The following is a 19,709-nucleotide window of genomic DNA, read 5'->3' as shown; positions in this document are numbered from 1 at the left end:
AGACTAGGAGACAGGAAGGAGAGGTCAGAGTATTTCTCCCTTCTTGACTCTAGTTGCCACTTTATGCAATGGTGGCATCTCTTTTGCCCTTGCAGCTTCCTGCCAAACAGCCCCTTCCTCGGAGAGCACAGCTCCCACCAGGTGAACCCGTCATGATCAAGCAGCTTCTGAGTTCGGGGGATTGGGAGTCTCTAACCTTGAGGTGGTGGTGTTTTCATGCTCCGGTTGCCTCCCATCCTCTGTATGTATGCAACACAATCTTGTATTAATATTCCTTGTTTGAAATACCTAAAGATCTTCCTCTTTGTCAAGGAGCAGGTGGCAGCAGCTTTTGCAGGCATGGCCAAGATTAAAGCTCAATACCTTCACAGCAAGAAGCACGTGGCCGTGGAGGGGGCACTGCTTAAACAGCTGGGAGACCTGAAGACGGAGCTGTCCCAGCTGTGACAAGCCAGGTAGCTTCCAAGCTCTCCAAGTTGTTTGCAAATCCATTGCTCGTAATCTCATTGCCATTAACCAGACTCAGAAAGGGAACCTCAAGAAATTATACAAGGGTAAGAAGTAACAAGCCCTTGGATCTGCAGCCCAAGACGACACATGCCAGGTGTTGCCAGCTGAACGAGCACAAAGAGAAACTGACCAAGAAGCAGCAGTGGAAGAAGAGGCTGTCCCTCCCCACTGCAGGAGTAGACAGTAAAAGCTGAGCATTGATGTCAATAAAGCAAAAACGGGGTGAGGTTGGGGGAAATGCCTAAGGTTGCTTCACTGACTAATATGAGAAGCCACAGAGGTTTTTTGAGCAGAGGAGTGGCAGGATTTTAAATTACCTTTTGGATGCTGCAAAAACTGTTCACAGGATAGGAAGATGTGTAGAAAATGCTTTCAACAGTCCCAGCAACAGGCGGTTGTGTCCATGGCATCAATGGTGGCAGCGAAGAAGGAGTGAAACCGATGGAATCAAGCTCTTTGCTGGAGACAGACGCTCCAGAACCGAGTGACAGACTGGACATCAGGGAGAGGAAAAAGAGAATTATCAGTAATGACGCCTCTAGATTTTTGGCTTGACCAGCAGGGTGGCAAATATAGAAACAGGAAAGTAAGGGCAGGGGCAGTTTGAGCGTCAAAGAGCTTGTCAAATTGTCTCCTCTTCATAGAGCCTCCAGCTTCTCTTCCAGTAGGAAGCAATATATCCTTCCTCTGTAATCACAGCATAGTAAAATATATATTTATATTCTATATATTTATATATTTATGTTCTACATATTTATGTATGTATATATAAATATATATAGAATATATATTTATATTCTACATATTATATAATTATATGTCCGTCTGATTTACTTTCCCTGCTAGATTGTAACTGCATGTGGCCGACCATTTCTTGTCCATCTCTGTGACCTCCACAAGCACCTGGGCTCTCGGGCCCAGGCCTGAGTTGGCAGCCGAACAGACTCACCTGTAGGTCACAGACACTACAGTTCAAGTCTCTTATTATACATAAGGGTATGGCTTTCAATACCCACTTTGACCCTTGTTAACAGTCCTTGGTGTCCCTCCCCGCCGCATAAATTCAACCCACTTTCCTGTCGATGGGCAGCTGTCCTGACCCACATGCTCATATTCCTTTTCTGCCCAGCCCATGACTCTATTCTTCCCAGCAGGAAGGACATGTAGAGTCTCAATGATTATCTACTGAACCGAACCAAAGTGACATCAACAAACACCATGAACAGCACGTCTTCTTTTAAAAGCTCTCTCAAATTCCACCAGTTTCCTAACCTCTCATTTCTGGCCATCACTGAATTCACTGCGGCCATTCCCCATGGTGAGGTCAGTGATAGCAGGTGCCCTGGGCCCAACACAGATCCTGTTCCCTTGGGAAGTGGAGGTAAATCCCCTGGGCCCTTTGCTCATCTGAACAATGAACATTAACAATGAACATAACAGCCATGCCCTGTCTCCAGGAGCCATTGTGAGGAGCGGCTGTCATTTATGTGGAGGGAGAGGCCTCAAGAAAGAAAGTCTCCTGGGGAAACGGAAAACAACAAGCCTTCTGCTTCGCACCATTCCCATCCCAACACAGAGTCTGCCTCGTCTAACATCATCTTTCTTGCGGCTGCGACCACTTCAGTCTCTTCCTTCAGGTCCTTCCACTGCCTCTTCATTTATTGTTTGAATTAATCATAAGCTCTGTGTCCTCACTTAAGTGCCTCTTGGGTCCTACATGCATCCTGTCTCATTCCATTCTCTCCCTGGGCGCCCTCTGCTCTGAAGCAGCACTCACATCGGCCCCCACAGCCCGACAGCAAATACTCGCCAAGTGCCCACTCTGGATGAGACACTGCGCCAGACGGCACTGATGCAAACGAGAGCCATGTCCTCTCACAGCTGAGTCTATCCGAGGACCCCGGACAAAGAGTAAGACCCCCTCACTATATAGGCAGGACCACTACTGTGGACCTCTCTGGGATACACACTTGGTCAAGACTTCATGCCCTTTCTGCCCAGGTCACGCATTCTCCACATCTCTGCGTAAAGCTGACTTCCTTTATTCTGGGTGCTCCCCTCTGAGGAGAAAGTAAAGACTGTCCTTTGAGATGACCATGGGGCTTGACACCTCATCCTCCAAGAAATCAATAAAGGAACTCTGGGAATCTACTGGACAAGGGAAGACTGGCCTATCATCAAATACCCAGGGGTGTTCAGGTGAAGGAGGGATATAAGACTGGGCTTATCAGGCCCCCTGGGAAAAGCCAAAATCCAGGAGTGAAAGCCACCATACTTCAGCCCAGTGAAGTATGTTCCGATAGTCAGAAAGGCCTTGAGGACAGGAGGAAATCCTCATGTGGTAATGAGGCCCCATCTCCACAGGTGACAACAAAGGCTCACTGAGAAAACAGAAACACTCCCTAAATGATATTTGAGACCATCGTTATTTTATGAAAATAAATTTCCCCTGTGAGAACCAAGACTCTGCCAGGACAAAGATCCCCATCCCGTCACTAAAATTACCATGTCCCATCTTCTGTGTACTCTGAAAATGGGGCAACGCTATCTGTACTTCCAGAGAGAGGAGACGCAGCCCTAGGCTAGTCACGTGAGAGAACTCAAACGAGAGCTTCGCACATTTTGGTTCTGATGACTGAGGGAATTGAGAAAAGTCCCCAAATTGATTGAGAACATAAGAATATTTCCTTTCATGCTTCAAGCTGAGCTCAAAACATAAGCATGGAAATAAGACCCTTTGAAGGGGCGGGGGGTAGGAGGTTGGGGGAGCCTGGTGGTGGGTATCATGGGGGGCACATATTGCATGGAGCACTAGGTATGGTGCATAAACAATGAATTCTGCTTCACTGAAAAGCAATTAAATTAAAAAAAGAGAGAGAATCTGAAAACACCACCATTTAAAAAAAAGTGGCATAAATATGAATAAATATCCACTATATAAAAAATTGTCATAGGATTTTAAATATATATAAAGATAAAATGCTTAACAAAAACACAAAAGTCAAAGGGGAATAAATGAAGTTTAAGTTTTTAAATACTTTCATTATCTGAGAAGTGTTAAAAGTCCTAATTCATGATAAACTCTAATAAACCAAGCTTATGTGTTGAAATGTTTAGAGCAACCACTAAAAGATTAATATATAAATGTACACCCAACAAGCTCATATGTAAAGATGGAACAAGTCGGGCACCTGGGTGGCTCAGTGGATTAGGCCGCTGCCTTTGGCTCAGGTTATGGTCTCAGGGTCCTGGGATCGAGTCCCGCATCAGGCTCTCTGCTCAGCAGGGAGCCTGCTTCCTCCTCTCTCTCTCTCTGCCTGCCTCTCTGCCTACTTGTAATCTCTCTCTGTCAAATAAATAAATAAATATTTTAAAAAAAAAAAAGATGGAACAAGTCTAAAATACTTGATTGAGTGCTCGCTTCAGCAGCACATATACTAAAATTGGAACGATACAGAGATTTACGTGTCATCCTTGCATCCCCTGCGCAAGGATGACATGTAAAATACTTGACTGATCTAAATGAAGGTAAGGTAGGTATATATTTCCCCCCCTTTTTTTTTAATTTTCAGCATAACAGTATTCATTATTTTTTCACCACACCCAGTGCTCCATGCAATCCGTGCCCTCTCTAATACCCACCACCTGGTACCCCGACCTCCCACCCCACCCCACCACTTCAAACCCCTCAGATTGTTTTTCAGAGTCCATAGTCTCTCATGGTTCACCTCCCCTTCCAATTTCCCCCAACTCCCTTCTCCTCTCCATCTCCCCTTGTCCTCCATGTTATTTGTTATGCTCCACAAATAAGTGAAACCATATGATAGTTGACTCTCTCTGCTTGACTTATTTCACTCAACATAATCTCTTCCAGTCCCGTCCATGTTGCTACAAAAGTTGGGTATTCATCCTTTCTGATGGAGGCATAATACTCCGTAGTGTATGTGGACCACATCTTCCTTATCCATTCGTCCGTTGAAGGGCATCTTGGTTCTTTCCACAGTATATTTCCCCTTTTAAATAGAAGTAGAACTGCAGCATCTGCTAGATATAGGTCTTCAGTTTATTTTAATTAAAAAAAAAAAAAAACAAAGAGGAAAAACATTTTTAACTAAGTCATGAGTACTGACCAAAAAAACTGTCAATTTATGATGTGGATGGAACTAGAGGGTATTATGCTGAGCAAAAGAAGTCAATCGGAGAAAGACAACTATCATATGGTCTCCCTGATATGAGGAAGTGGAGATGCAACGTGGGGGGTTTGGGGGTAGGAAAAGAATAAATGAAGCAAGATGGGATCGGGAGGGAGACAAACCATAAGAGACTCTTAATCTCACAAAACAAACTGAGAGTTGCTGGGGGGTTTGGGGGGGAGGGAGAAGGTGGTGGAGTTGTGGACATTGGGGAGGGTATGTGTAATGGTAAGTGCTGTGAAGTGTGTAAACCTGGCGATTTACAGACCTGTACCCCTGGGGCTAATCATACATTATATGTTAATAAAAAAATTTTTCTTAAATAAAAAAAGAAGACCCTTCCCAATCAGTTTTAAACTGTAAACCTCAGTGGGAAAACTACTTGACTGTCGAGAGGAAATACAAGGATGGAAAGCAAGCTTCTGTCCCCACAAGACTTTCAGAAGTGCAACCCAACCGTTCCTCCATGTGACAACAAGGAGAACCCGAGAAGCCCTCTGCCTCACTTGGTTCACAGCACGGAAGGGCCCCAGGGGTGGACAGGTGAGAGATTCTGGCAGGGCTCCTAGAGGCCAGGCAGGCTGGCTTCTTGGGCAGATGCCCCCCATGCGCCCTCTAGAGGCTGACCACGCAGACCCAGTGTGGTAGCACGCAGGCCAAGCTGGCGTCTGCATCCTCGCGCTTTCCACCCATCATGAGCCCACAGAGGAAAACAGGAGTCAACCCCGAAATAAAAATTACTCCATGAACAGAGGCTGCGTGGCCTGCCGAGGATAAAAACAAAGACAGTCCTACTCTGAGAGTGTGAAGAGTCAGTGAGGAGGAAGGGGGACTCATAAAAACTTGTAGAAAGCTGCTGCCCAGGCAGCTGGGAGATTGGATTGGTACCGCAGGCCTCCATGGTTGGGAAAGGCTTCAAAGGAGCAGAAGTCCACACTGGGGTGCGATGCAGAAAACATGTGATTATAATTCTGGATATGATGTGAACAAACAGTTCTGATACGCACTATCTAGTAAGGTAGCTTCTAGCCACATGCAGCCATTTAAAATAATAAAATTTAAAACTCAGTTCCTCAGTCACATAGTCCACAATTTTAAGCATGCTTAGTTACTGTGACTAGTTGCTACCATATCAGCCAGAGCAGAATTTCCACCATCCCAGAAAGTTCTATTGGACAGTTCTGATCCAAACTGTCCTTACTCCCCTTTAAATGTGATCTTTAAATGCCGTGAATGAACTCTGAAATCACTGCTGTAGCTTAGATGTCCCCTAGGGATTGGTTCCTGCCTGGCTCTCAGGACTCATTTTTGCCGTTCTGGACCCACACACCATATGCACCAGCTTCAGTGAGTAAACTCCGTTCCTTCCTCCTCACCAGCTGCTCCCTCCAGCAGCCAGCTGACCACTTTCCCTGACCCTTTTTGGCTGACCTAATTTCTTCTCATCCTACCGGGTCAAACAAAGCATCCCTGTTCACCCCTCTGGACCATTTAGGTAAATCACAGTCACCTGCTTTACAATCTCAGAGAAGTCTGGGCTTTGTTGTTCACTGATGTATCCCAAGTCTGTAGAACAGTGCCTGGCTCATAGTAGGCTCTCTTTCATTACTTGTTGAATGAACAAATAAACAGCTCTTTGTTAAAAGTCCTTGTATTGGGGAGCCTGGGTGGCTCAGTCGGTTAAAGCCTCTGCCTTCGGCTCAGGTCATGATCCCAGGGTCCTGGGATCGAGCCCCGCATTGGGCTCTCTGCTCAGAGGGGAGCCTGCCTCTCCCCCTCTCTCTGCCTGCCTCTCTGCCTACTTGCAATCTCTGTCTGTCGAATAAATAAATAAAATCTTTAAAAAAATAAAATAAAATTCCTTGTATCATTGTTTGTCAACCATAATAGTCTGCAATTATACAAGGGCAGGGAACATATTTATCTCATTCACCACCTTATGCTCAGTCTCTTCAATAAAACAGACAACCACAATTACTAAGGAATGATGGCAAAAGAAAGGAAGGGAAGAAAAGAAGGGAGGGGATGAGCAAAGGAGAGAAGGATGGAGAGAAAGGGAGGGAGGGAGATGAAGAGAGAAGGAGAATAAAAGGAAGAAGTAGGTGAGTAAATGATCGATGCAAAATGTATGCCTTAGGAGACAGGAAAAGCGATGGTGTTACTGAGAAGCAGAATAGCTGGGAAACTAGTGGCACCAAGCAGTCAAGCTTTGACTGTACAATGCTGGAACAATCGCTTTCCATCACCAACTCAAGGACAAGCTTATAAAGACTCCCTGAATAGCCCCATCCTTGCCACCCCCTCTCCTCAACCCACTGGAATGAGAAATAGACGTGCAAATTAAGCTTTTTATTACAATTAGCAGCCCAACACAGGCATCACCTGTCGTACTGAAATGTGATATTTCATCTGAGACACTCATAATCATAGCCCAATGGGGGAGCCTGTGAATCAACTCACTGCCTATTTTTCAACAGCTTTCCATAAAATGACTTTTATTCTTTACACTTGCTCGTTATCCCCAAGGAATTCAAGGCAATTTACAAACTTTTAATTCCCCTGACATTCTAGGAGTGAAGGAGATAAAAGTCTAGAATATATAAATGGGGAGAGAAATGCCATGTGACAGGATGAAGCACCCAGACGGGAGATTCATCTGTCCCCAGAGCCCTCTCTTCTGAAACTGAACAGAAGGCTTTTATAGGGATATTCCTAAAAGCCCTCTCACCAGAGAGGTCTGGATGGGAATGAGCCTGAAGAGGCTGAAGGTGAATGAGGTATGGGGCAGCAGAATTAACGGGTGTGGGCATAATCAGTGATACAGAGGAAAGACATGAAGGCATGAAGTCAGAGGCACAGAACTTGGAAGGGCCTGGAGGGACTTAGACCAGAGCAATGGTAGTGGCAGCCACCCCTTCAAAAAAAAAAAAAAACAGAGGGTGCATAAGAGATCATGGAGCATGTATATGAAAGAACCATTAAAAAAAACAAATCCAGAAGTCACAATTTTATAGGTGATGAAGGCAATAACAAGAGAAACGATGTGACTTCCCCAAGCCTACACAGTGATCTAGGATGGAGAAGAAACCAGAGTGCTGAGCAGTTTCTTCTACCCCAGTAGGAAAAGGGGGTGACACCTCTGTCATGGCCTCCTGTTCACTACTGCTCTCCAAGAAAATAGGGTGGGGGGCAAAACTGGGGGCAAAAATTAACCACTTAAGGGCGGTAAATTAGATTGCCTATTTAGGAATTACACTAGATGATTGGGTTTGATATGAGATATTGTGTTTGTCCAGCCATATTGTTGCCCAGCTGAAAATGCATGCCACATGAATTTTTAGTGTAGGTGAATCAGCAGGTGTCCCTCCTTTTCTGGAACAGGTATTACATTATAGTGTTTTAACACAGTAAGTACATATTTCTCATGCATTTCACCATGCAGTGTAGGCAGGCCAAGAACTCTGCTCCATCCAGCCACTCAGGGACCAGACTCCTTCTATCGAAGGCTCTGCGATCCAGTATGGTAGCTGCTGACCATTTGTGGTTATTTATATTAATTAAAATTAAATGAAATTAAAAATTCAGTTTCCCAGTTCTGCTAGCTGTATATGAAGGGCTCAGTGAGTACATGGCTGCTATACTGGACAGAAGAGGTTTAGAATATTTCATCATCATGAAAGTTCTATTGGATAGTGCCGTTCTAGACTAGATCTCGGGCATCCAGCAACAGGCAAAGAAGAGAAAAAGCTTGGATGATAATGTAGGAAGTTTAACGGACCAGCCCTAGAAGTGCCAGACATCACTTTTGCGAATATTCCACTGGCCAGGGCTCTATTGTACAGCCAAACCTAACTGCAAAGGAGAAGGGAGACAGAGAAAGGTAGTCAAGCTATACGCCCAGGAAGAAAAGGAAATGAGCTTGTTGAGTACTTACAGTTTCTGCCACAGATATATTCTAGCAAGTTCCTAAAATGAAAAATTAATTTCCCAACAGAGCTCTGTAATAAAATCAGAATGATAATCCTAAAAAAGAGAATATCTCCCATAGACTGTTTTAAATTTTAAACAAGGAAGCGTTAAGATGGTGGTCAGGCTCACACCCAGGGTTGTAGTTCTCTAAGGGCACTTTGCCACAGACATACTTTCCTAATTCTAAGCACAACCAGGTGCTCCATTTATTCCCTTTATTTCCTTTCTCTCCCCACCTCCACCCCTACTCTACCATTTATACCTGGTATAGAGATACTAGAATCAACATTCACAGGGGAGGCAGCAAGGCAGAAATAAACAAGTGAGACCACATCGCATTAAAAAGCTTCTGCAGGGGGCACCTGCATGGCTCAGTGGGATAAAGCCTCTGCCTTCGGCTCGGGTCATGATCCCAGGGTCCTGGGATCGAGCCCCGCATCGGGCTCTCTGTTCAGCAGAGAGCCTGCTTCCCTTCCTCTCTCTGCCTACTTGTAATTTCTCTCTCTGTGTCAAATGAATAAATTAAAAAAAAAAAAGCTTCTGCAGAACAAAGAAAACCACCCACAAAATGAAAAGGCAACCTACTGAATAGGAGAAAATACTTTTAAATCATGTATCTGGTGAAGGGTTAATATCAGAAATAATACAAAAAAAAAATCCTACAACTCAAAAGGAAAACAAAAACTAACTAAAAAATGAGCAGAGGATCCAAATAGTTATTTTTCCAAAGAACATACACAAAATGGCCAAAAGGTACATGAAAAGGTGTTCAACCTCACTAACCATTAGGGAAATGCAAATCAAAATCACGATAAGCTATCATCTCACACCCTTAGAATGGCTATCCTAGAAAGACAAGAAATGGCAAGCACATGGAGAAAGCGGAACCCTGGTACGATGTCGGTGGGAGTATAAATTGCTGCAGCCACTGTGGAAAACAGTATGGAGCATCCTCAAAATATTAAAAATAGAACTACCATATGATCCAGCAATACCACTACTGGGTATTTATCTCAAAGAAATGAAATCATTGCTTGAAAAGGTATCCACACCTCCATGTTCACTGAAGCATTATTTACAATAGCCAAGACATGGAAATAACCTAAGTGTCCATCAACAGATGAATGAAAAAAGAAAATATGGACTTCTGAGCCAAGATGGTGACACAGGTAAAAGCTGAACTCGCCTCTTCCATAGACACACCAAATCTACACCGATTTATAGAATAGTTTCTCTTGAAAAAGAATGGAGGGAAGACTAAATAGCTTCTTCACAACAAAAGACAGACTACAGAGAGAATGGCAAAAGAGACAGAAAACCCATACTGGAGGAAATCTTCACCCTAGATACTGCAAACTGCAATGCTGAGACTCTGAGAAAATTCACTTGCCCCAGGGCACAGGAAAAAATGGTGTGGTTTCAATTTAAGAAACAAAAGAGATGAACATAGAGGGGAGAAAAGAGAGAGGCAAATCCAGAAACAGACTCTTAACTATAGAAAACAAACAGGATTACTGAAGGAGGGGTGGGTGGGGATATGGGTTAAATAGGTGACGGGTGTTAAGGGGGGTACTTGTCATGAGTCCCGGGTTTTGTATGTAAGTGAAGAATCACTAAATCTACACCTAAAACTAATACTACACTGTATATTAACTACCTTAAATTTAAATAAAAATTTGGAGAAAATAAAAGTAAAATGAAAGGGCAACTGGAATATAAAGGAATGAACCCTAGAACTCTGACAAAATGTTGGGGTAGCTACTGGAACTCTCTCCAGGTTGGAGGAGATGGTAAGAGTCATGGCTTACTTTCCCCCTCTACCATAACAGCATGGATGGGAATAGGATCCAGGTGCCCTAGCTAGCCTACCACCTCAGTGAGCCCCAGACCCCTAGCCCATACCCAGCCAAGCTACCTTACCACAGCAGCCCCTGGTCAGTGCTCCCTATTGCTCCAGCCAGCTTAACAAAGTGACAGAGGCACAAAGCATTCCAGGATACTCCAGGCCCACACCACTTAAACTCCAGACAACTACTAGGATAGCCCCAGTGCAGAATGGAAGGATCCCTCAATCTCCACCCCATCTCAGCTCTAGCTGCCCTTATTAGGGTACCCCCTGTGTGGAGTGAAACAAAATACCTATCTTGTACCCACTTCAGCTTCAACTGTCCTGCCAGGACATCCTCTGCATGTAGAGTCGCAACACACCACTATCTTGTACCCACTTCAGCTTCAGCTATCCTGCTAGGGCACCCTCTAGGAGGAGAGAGTCTCAGGACCACCCTAGCCCATGCACACTTCAGCTCCAGCCAGCCTACCAGAACAAACCACATCATGGAGTGCCCCAGGACCCACCACCCATGCCAGTCACAACTCCAGCCAGTCAGCCAATGTCACCAGGCACACACAGTCTACACAGAGGGTGAGCATACATAAGACCATTTCTTTAAGTTTGGGAGAAGTAGCAGTCCTGCCTAATAAAAAGAAACAAACACAGAAAGTCAAGAAAAACAAGACAGAAGAATATTTTCCAAATGAAAGAAGGCAAAACCTCAGAAAATAAGCTAAATGAAATGGAGATAACCAACCTACATGATAAAGAGTACAAAGTATGATCATAAAGATGCTCAAAGGACTGGAGAGAAGATGAAGGTAGTGAGAACTTCAAAAATGAGATTAAAAAATATATGAAAAATAACCATAGTTGAAGGATACAAAAACTGAAGTGAAAAATAAACTAAAGAGAATCAAAGTCAATGCAGAAACAGATCAGTGATCTGGAAGACAGGGTGATAAGAAGCATCCAAGCTGAACATCAAAAAGAAATAAGAATAAAACAAAATGAGGATAGATCTCTTAAACAACACCAAATTATAGGTTCCCCAGAGGAAAAAGAGAAAATAACAAAGAAAGGAAGGAAGGAAAGAAGAGAGAGAGAGAGAGAGAGAGAGAGAGAGAAAGAAAGAAAGAAAATTAACTGAAAAAAAAAAAAAAAAACAAAACAAAACAACAACAACAGCTGAAACCTCCCTAACCAAGGGGAAGAAAAACAATAATCCAGGTTCAGGAAGTACAGAGAGTTCCAAACAATATGAACCCAAGAAGGTCCACACTACAACACATAATAATTAAAATGTCAATGATTAAATAAAGATAAAGAGAATTTTTAAAGCATCAAGAGAAAAGCAAGTAGGAAACTACAATTAAAAAAAATAAGACTATCAGCTGATTTTTTTAGCAGAAACTTTGCAGGCCAGAAGAAAGTAGCATGATATATTCAATGTGCTAAAAAAGAAAACCTACAACCAAGAATACACTACCTGATAAGGCTGTCATTGTCAATTGAAGAAGAGATGAAGATTTTCCCAAACAAAAGTTAAACGAATTCATCATCACTAAACTGACCTTACAGGAAATATAAAGGAGACTTCTTTTGGTAGTGGTAAAGAAAAGTGGTAAAGAAAAAGTTATAATTAGAAGAAAATAATGACAGGCAAAAATTTCATGAGTAAAGACAAATATACACTTTAGGTAATAGAGAAATTTCTTATAAAGCTAGTATGAAAATCAATTATTTCAAAAAATCAGTTAAGGGGACCCACAAAATAAAAAGATTTAAAATACAATGACCTATATATATGAATATATACATATATATGTATGTATGTATGTGTGTGTGTGTGTGTGTGTGTGTGTATAGTGGGGGTATAAAACAGAAGTTGTTTTTTTATTTAAATTCAATTAGCCAACTTATAGTACATCTTTAGTTTCAGATGTAGTGTTCAATAATTTATCAGCTACATATATCACCCAGTGCTCATCACATCCTGTGCCCTTCTTAATGCCATCAACTAATTACCCTATCCCACCACCCACCTCCCCTTCAGCAACACTGTTTATTTCCTTGAGTTAAGAGTTTCTCATGGTTTTTCTCCCTCTCTGATGATTTCCCATTCTGTCTTCCCTCCCCTTCCCTACAGCGCTCTGTACTGATTCTTATATTCCACATATATCTGAAACCATCTGATAACTGTCTTTCTCTAACTGGCTTATTTTGCTCAGCATAATACCCTCCCGTTCATCCAGATAAAGAGCTTCTGCACAGCAAAGCAAATAGTCAGCAAAACTAAAAGGCAACCTATGGAATAGGAGAAGATATTTGCAAATGACATGTCAGATAAAAGGCTAGTAGCCAAGATCTGTAAAGAACTTATCAAACTCAATACCCAAAAAACAAATAATTCAGTCAAGAAATGGGCAGAAGATATGAATATAAGTTCTTTTATAATGTGTTCAAACTTTAAATCATCAACTTAATAAAGACCACTACATACTTAGGATGTTATATACAAACCTTATGGTAACCACAAATAAAACACCTATAGTAGAGACACAAAAAAATAAAGAGAAATAAATCAAGCATAACATTAATGAAAATCATCAATTATGAGGAAAGAGAGCAAGAGAAAAAGAAAAGAAAAGAACTACAAAAAACAACCAGGAAACAACAAAATGGCAATCACTGCATATCTACCAGTAATTACTCTAAATATAAATGGTCTCAATGCTCCAATCCAAAGACATAGGATGGCTGAATGGACAAAAAACAAACAAACAAACAAACAAACAAAAAACTACCACCACCACCACAACAACAACAAACCAGGACCCATCTATTTTCTGCCTACAAGAGACTCAGTTCACACCCGAGGACACATACAGACTGAAAGTGACGGGACAGAATAAGATAGCTCACGCAAACAGAAATGGGAGAAATGCTGGTATGGCAATACTTACACAAAACAGACTTTAAAGCAAAGACTATTACACAAGATGAAGGGCACTACATAATGATAAAGGGATCAACACAACAAGAGGATATAACAATTATAAATATCTATATACCCAACACTGGAGCATGTGAACACATAAAGCAAATATTAACAGATATAAAGAGAAAAATTGACAGTATTAAAGTAATAGTAGGAAACTTTAACTCAATTATATCAAAGCATATATTATTCAGCCAGAAAATTCATAAGTGTCAAACAGTCTCTGTGAACATCACGTTAGACAAGGTGGACTTCACAGACATGTATAGAATAATCCATCCCAAAACAACATAATACACATTCTTTTCAAGTACACATGAAACAACACCAGGATAGATCATATGTTAGACCACAGAGTAAGTCTCAACAAATTAAAGAAGACTGAAGACATATCGTACATTTTTCCAACTACAATGATATGAAATTAGAAATTAATTACAAGTGGGGCACCTGGATTGCTCATTCAGTTCTGTCTGCCTTAGGCTTGGGTCATGATCCCAGGGTCCTGGGATCAAGCCATGCATCAAGCTCCCTACTCAGCTGAGAGCCTGCTTCTCCCTCTCCTACTCCACCTGCTTGTGTTCTATCTCACTCTCTCTGTCAAATAAATAAATAAAATCTTTTTAAAAAGAAATTAATTACAAGGAAATAAAACTGGAAAAACACAAACACATGAAAGCTAAACCAATGCTATTAGCAGCCAATGGGTCCATGAAATCAAATAATACATGGAGATAAGTGAAAGATAAGTGTAAGATGGACATCAGTGAAAGATAAGAAAACAACATAGTCCAAAATCTTTGAGACACAGTGAAAGTAGTTCTAAGACAGAAATGTACGATGATATAGGACTGTCTCAAAAAACAAGAAAAATCTCAAATAAACAATCTAACCTGACTCCTAAAGGAACTAGAAAAAGAACATACAAAGTCCAAAGTTAATTGAAGGAAGGAAATAATAAATATCAGAGCAGAAATAAATGAAATGGAGATTTTAAAAAGTAGAAAAGATTAATGAAACAAAGAGCTGATTCCTTGAAAAAATAAAATTAGTAAATCCTCAGCCAGACTTATCAATAAAAGAAAAAGACAGGACCCAAATAAAATAAATCATAAATAAAAGAGGAGAAATAATCAACACTACAGAAATAAAAAGGATTATAGGAGACTATTATGAAAAATTATATGCCAACAAATTGAACGAGCTAGAAGAAATGGATAAAAACCTACAAATGTACAACCTTCCAAAAATTAAATTAAATTAAAATTAAAAAAGAAAGAAACAGAAAATATGATCAGACCAATTACTAGTAATAAAAACCGAACTGGTAATCAAAAAACTCCCAACAAACAACAACAGCCCAGGACCAGAGGGATTCACATTTGAAGAGTTAATATCTATACTCTTCAAACTACTCCAAGAAATAGGAAAGGACGGAAATCTTCCAAAACATTCTACAAGACCAGCATTACCCTGATACCAAAATCAGACAAAAACACTATAAGAAAAGAAAAGAAAAAGAAAATTATAGACCAATATCCCTGACGACCACAGATTCAAAAATCTTCAACAAAATATTAGCAAACCACATTTAACAATACATTAAAAGGACCATTCACCACAATCAAGTGAGATTTATTTCAGGGATGCAAGAATGATTCAATATTTGCAAATCAATCAATGTGATACACATTAACAAAATGAAACATAAAATCTTATGATCATATAAATAGATGCAAAAATAGCATCTAACAAAATTCAACATCTGTTCATGGTAAGAACTCTCAACAACGTGGATTTAGAGGGAACATACTTCAACATAATAAAAGCCATATATTTCAAACTCACACCTAACATCACACTCAGTGGTGAGAAACTGAGAACTTCCCCTCTAAGAGCAGGAACAAAATAAGAAATGTCCATTCTCACCACTTTTGTTCAACATAGTACTGGTTATTCAACATAATACTATATAGTAGTGGAAGTCCTATATATATAGTACTGGAAGCCATTTGACAAGAAAAAGAAATAAAAGGAATCCAAATTGGAAAAGAGGAAGTTAAAATGTCACAATCTGTCACTATTTTATAGATGGCATGATTCTACACATAGGAAACCCTATAGACTCTACCAAAGGCAAAGACTATTAGAAGTAATAAATTAAATTAGCCACGTTGTGGATACAGAGTCTTCCAGATATGAATAACAAAGCAGCAGAAAGACAAATTAAAGAAAGCAATTCCACTTAAAATTTCACCAAGTCAATTATCATATGGTTTCACTTATTTGTGGAGCATATCAAATAGCATGGAGGACATGGGGAGTTAGAGAGGAGAAGGGACTTGGGGGAAATTGGAAGGAAAGGTGAATCATGAAAGACTATGGACTCTGAAAAACAATCTGAGGGGTTTGAAGTGGCAGGGGGGTGGGAGGTTGGGGTACTAGGTGGTGGGTATTATAGAGGGCACGGATTGCATGGAGCACTGGGTGTGGTGAAAAAACAATGAATACTGTTATGCTGAAAATAAATTAATTTAATTTAAAAAATTTCACCATAAAGAATAAAATACCCAGGGATAAGATTAATGAAGGAGGTGTAATCTCAAAATTATAAAATAATGATGAAAGGCATTAAAGATTATACAAACAAATGGAAATACATATAGTATCCATGGATCGAAATAATTAATATTGTTAAAATATCCATATTATCCAAAGTAATCTACAGATTCAATGCATTCCCTATTAAAACACGAACAGTTTTCACAGAAGAAATAATCTTAAAATTTCTATAGAACCACAAAATACTCAAAACTATCTTGAGAAAGAAAAACAAAACTTAAGGCTACATAATCCCAGATTTCAGTATATGCTGCAAAGCTTTGGTAATCAAAAAGTATGGTACTAGCAAAAATAGACACACAGATGAGTGGGGCAGACTAGAGAACCTAGAAATAAACCCATGCTTATATGATCAATTAATCATGACAAAAGAGGCAAGAATATACAATGGGAGAAAGAAGTCTCTTCGATAAATGGTGCTGGGAAACCGAAGAGCTACATGCAAAAGAATGAGACTGGACCACTTTTATACACCAGACACAAAAATAAACTCAAAATGAATTAAAGCCCTAACTGTGAAGCATGAAACAATAAAACCCTAGAAGAAAACACAGGCAGTAATCTCTTGAACATTAGCCTTTGCAACATTCTTCTAGATATATCTTCTCAGGCAAGGGTAATAAAAGCAAAAATAAACTATTTGGACTACACCAAAAGAAAAAGCTGTTGCACAGGGAGGGAAGCCTTCAACAAATTGAAAGAGCAACCTACTGAATAGAAGATATTTGCTAATGATGTATCTGATATAGGATTAATATCCAATACAAAGAAAGAACTTACACAACTCAACACCAAATATATGTATTTATATATATATATATATACACACACACACACACACATATGTATTTGGTGCTGAGTTGTGTAAGTTCTTTCATATATACATAGATATACAAACACACACACACACACATATTTTTTTAATATTTTATTTATTTATTTGATAGACAGAGACCACAAGTAGGCAGAGAGGCAGGCAGAGAGAAGAAGGAAAGAAGGCTCCCTGCTGAGCAGAGAGCCCGTCGCGGGGCTTGATCCCAGGACCCTAGGATCATGACCTGAGCCAAAGGCAGAGGCTTTAACCCACTGAGCCACCCAGGCACCCCTATATTTATATATATATATATATATATATATATATATATATATATATATACACACACACACATATGTTATAGTTACCAATAGTGTATTGTTTATTTGTTTTATAATAATAGTGTATTGTTTATTTGGAAGTTGTTAAAAGAAAAGAGCCAAGATGCCCTTCAACAGACGAATGGATAAAGAAGATATGGTCCATATATACTATGGAGTATGATGCCTCCATCAGAAAGGATGAATACCCAACTTTTGTATCAACATAGATGGGACTGGAAGAGATATATATGTACATATATATATATTACATAGATACATATGCAAAATTAAAAGTGGACAGAGGATCTGAATAGACATTTTTCCAAAAAACATACAAATGCCAACAGACACATGAAAAGATGATGAATATCACTAATCAGGGAAATGAAAATCAAAACCACAATGAGATTATCACCTCACACCAGTTAGGATGGCTATCATCAAACGAGAAGAAACAAAAAGTGTTGGTGAAAATGTGGAGAAAAAGGAATCCTCCAGGTATAATTGGTGGGAATGTAAATTGGTGCAGCCATTGTGAAAAACAGTACGGAGTTTCCTCAAAAATTAAAAATAGAACTACCATATGATCCAGGAATTCCACTACTGTGTATTTACCCAAAGAAAACAAAAACACTAATTTGAAAAGATATATGTGTCCCTATGTTTACTGCAGCATTATTTACAATAGCTAAGATATGGAAGCAACCCCAATGTCCATCAGTAGATGAAGAGATCAAGAAGATGTGATGTGTATACACAAATACACACACACACACACACACACACACACACACACACCATATACATTGGACTATTTAGTCAGCCAAAAAGAAAAAAGAGATCTTGTCATTTGTGACAATGAATGGACCTAGAGAGTTATGGTAAGTGAAATACGTCAAAGAAAGAAAAACATATGATTTCATCTATATATAGAATCTAAAAAAGGAAACAAAGCAGTAATAGGCCCATAAATATAGAGAACAAACTGATGGCAACCAGAGGGGAGGGGAAAATGAATGAAGGGAGTGGGGGTACAGGCTTCCATTTAAGGAGTGAGTCCATGGGGATAAAAGGTGCAGCAGAGAATATAGTCAGGAATATTACATTAGCATTGTACACTTGTGGTAAGCACAGCATAATTTGTCAAATCACTATGTTGTACACCTGAAATAATTTAACATTTTCTGTCAACTACCATAAAAAAGAGAAGAAAACGCAGATACATATATAATGGGATAGTATTCATTAAAAAAGATATCCTGCCATTTGCAACAATACAGATGGAACTTGAAGGCATTAAGCTAAATGAAGTAAGTCAGAGAAAGACAAATACTATATGATCTCACTTATATGTGAACTCCAAAACAAAACAAAAAACAAACCCATAGATACAGAGAACAGATCAGTGGTTGTGGGTGGTGGCGGGGGCAGGGGGAGACTGTGACATGGATGAAGATGGTGTAAAAGTACAAACTTCCAGTTATAAGTCTTGGGAAGATAATGTATAGCATGGTGACTACAGTTATCAATAGTGTATTGTTTATTTGGAAGTTGTTCAAAGAAAATGTCCTTCAACAGAATAGATAAAGAAGATACAGTCCATATATACAATGGAGTATTATGCCTCCATCACAAAGGATGAATACCCAACTTTTGTATCAACATGGATGGGACTGGAAGAGATTATGCTGAGTGAAATAAGTCATTCAGAGAGTCAATTATCGTATAGTTTCACTTACTTGTGGAGCATAAGGAATAACACAGAGGACATTGGGAGGAGAGGAAGAGTGAGTTGGGGGAAATCGGAGGGGGAGACGACCCATGAGAGACTGTGGACTCTGAGAAACAAACTGAGGGTTTTGGAGGGGAGGGTGGTGGAGGGTTGGGAGGGCGTGGTGGTGGGTATTAAGGAGGACACATATTGCATGGAACACTGGGTGTGGTGCATAAACAATGAGTCTTGGAACACTGAAAAAATAAAATAAATTTTAAAAAATAATAATAACCATACTAATAAAAATTAAAAAAAAAGAACAGATCTTAAAAAGTCTCTTCTCCAGAAAAAAAAAAAAAATGAAACTGTGTGTGTTGATAGATGATAACTAAACTTACTGTGGTAATCATTTTGCAATATATAGATATATCAAATCACTATGTTGTATGTCTAAAACTAATACAATATTCTATGTCAATTATATTGCAATTAGAAAAACTTCGATTAAGAAAAATAAGCATTCACATGAGAATCTTAGCTCCCTTCTAACTTTTCTGTGTACCTATCATGTCTGATGCATGTCTTTGAATTCGAATGGGTTCAGATCAACAACCTTCACTAGCCCCGGGCTATTTGCACAAGCTATATGCAGTAGGGGGCATTGGGTATAAAATAGTAAAAGATACACAATAACTCAGGGGAAGTTTGAAATAATTATAACATGTCAAGCTG

General features: G+C 39.9%; 1 protein-coding gene across 6 annotated transcripts in view; it reads right to left on the bottom strand.

Annotated features, from left to right (window-relative positions):
- CACNA1E (calcium voltage-gated channel subunit alpha1 E) overlaps positions 1-19,709 on the bottom strand; it is a 497,661-nt gene that overhangs the window by 418,414 nt on the left and 59,538 nt on the right. For 5 of the 6 annotated variants that reach the window (XM_082701733.1, XM_082701731.1, XM_082701735.1 and 2 more), the window contains exon 2: positions 828-1,002. The exons of the other annotated variant lie outside the window; for it this stretch is intronic. The gene's annotated coding sequence lies outside the window, so the exon portion shown is untranslated. The remainder of the gene's footprint in view (positions 1-827; positions 1,003-19,709) is intronic. 6 annotated transcript variants of the gene reach the window in all.

Source organism: Mustela nivalis (genome assembly GCF_964662115.1).
Source record: "Mustela nivalis genome assembly, chromosome: 16".
NCBI lineage: Eukaryota > Metazoa > Chordata > Mammalia > Carnivora > Mustelidae > Mustela > Mustela nivalis.
The sequence above is the reverse complement of the archived record's forward strand: the minus strand, read 5'-3'. Positions and strand labels throughout refer to the sequence as shown.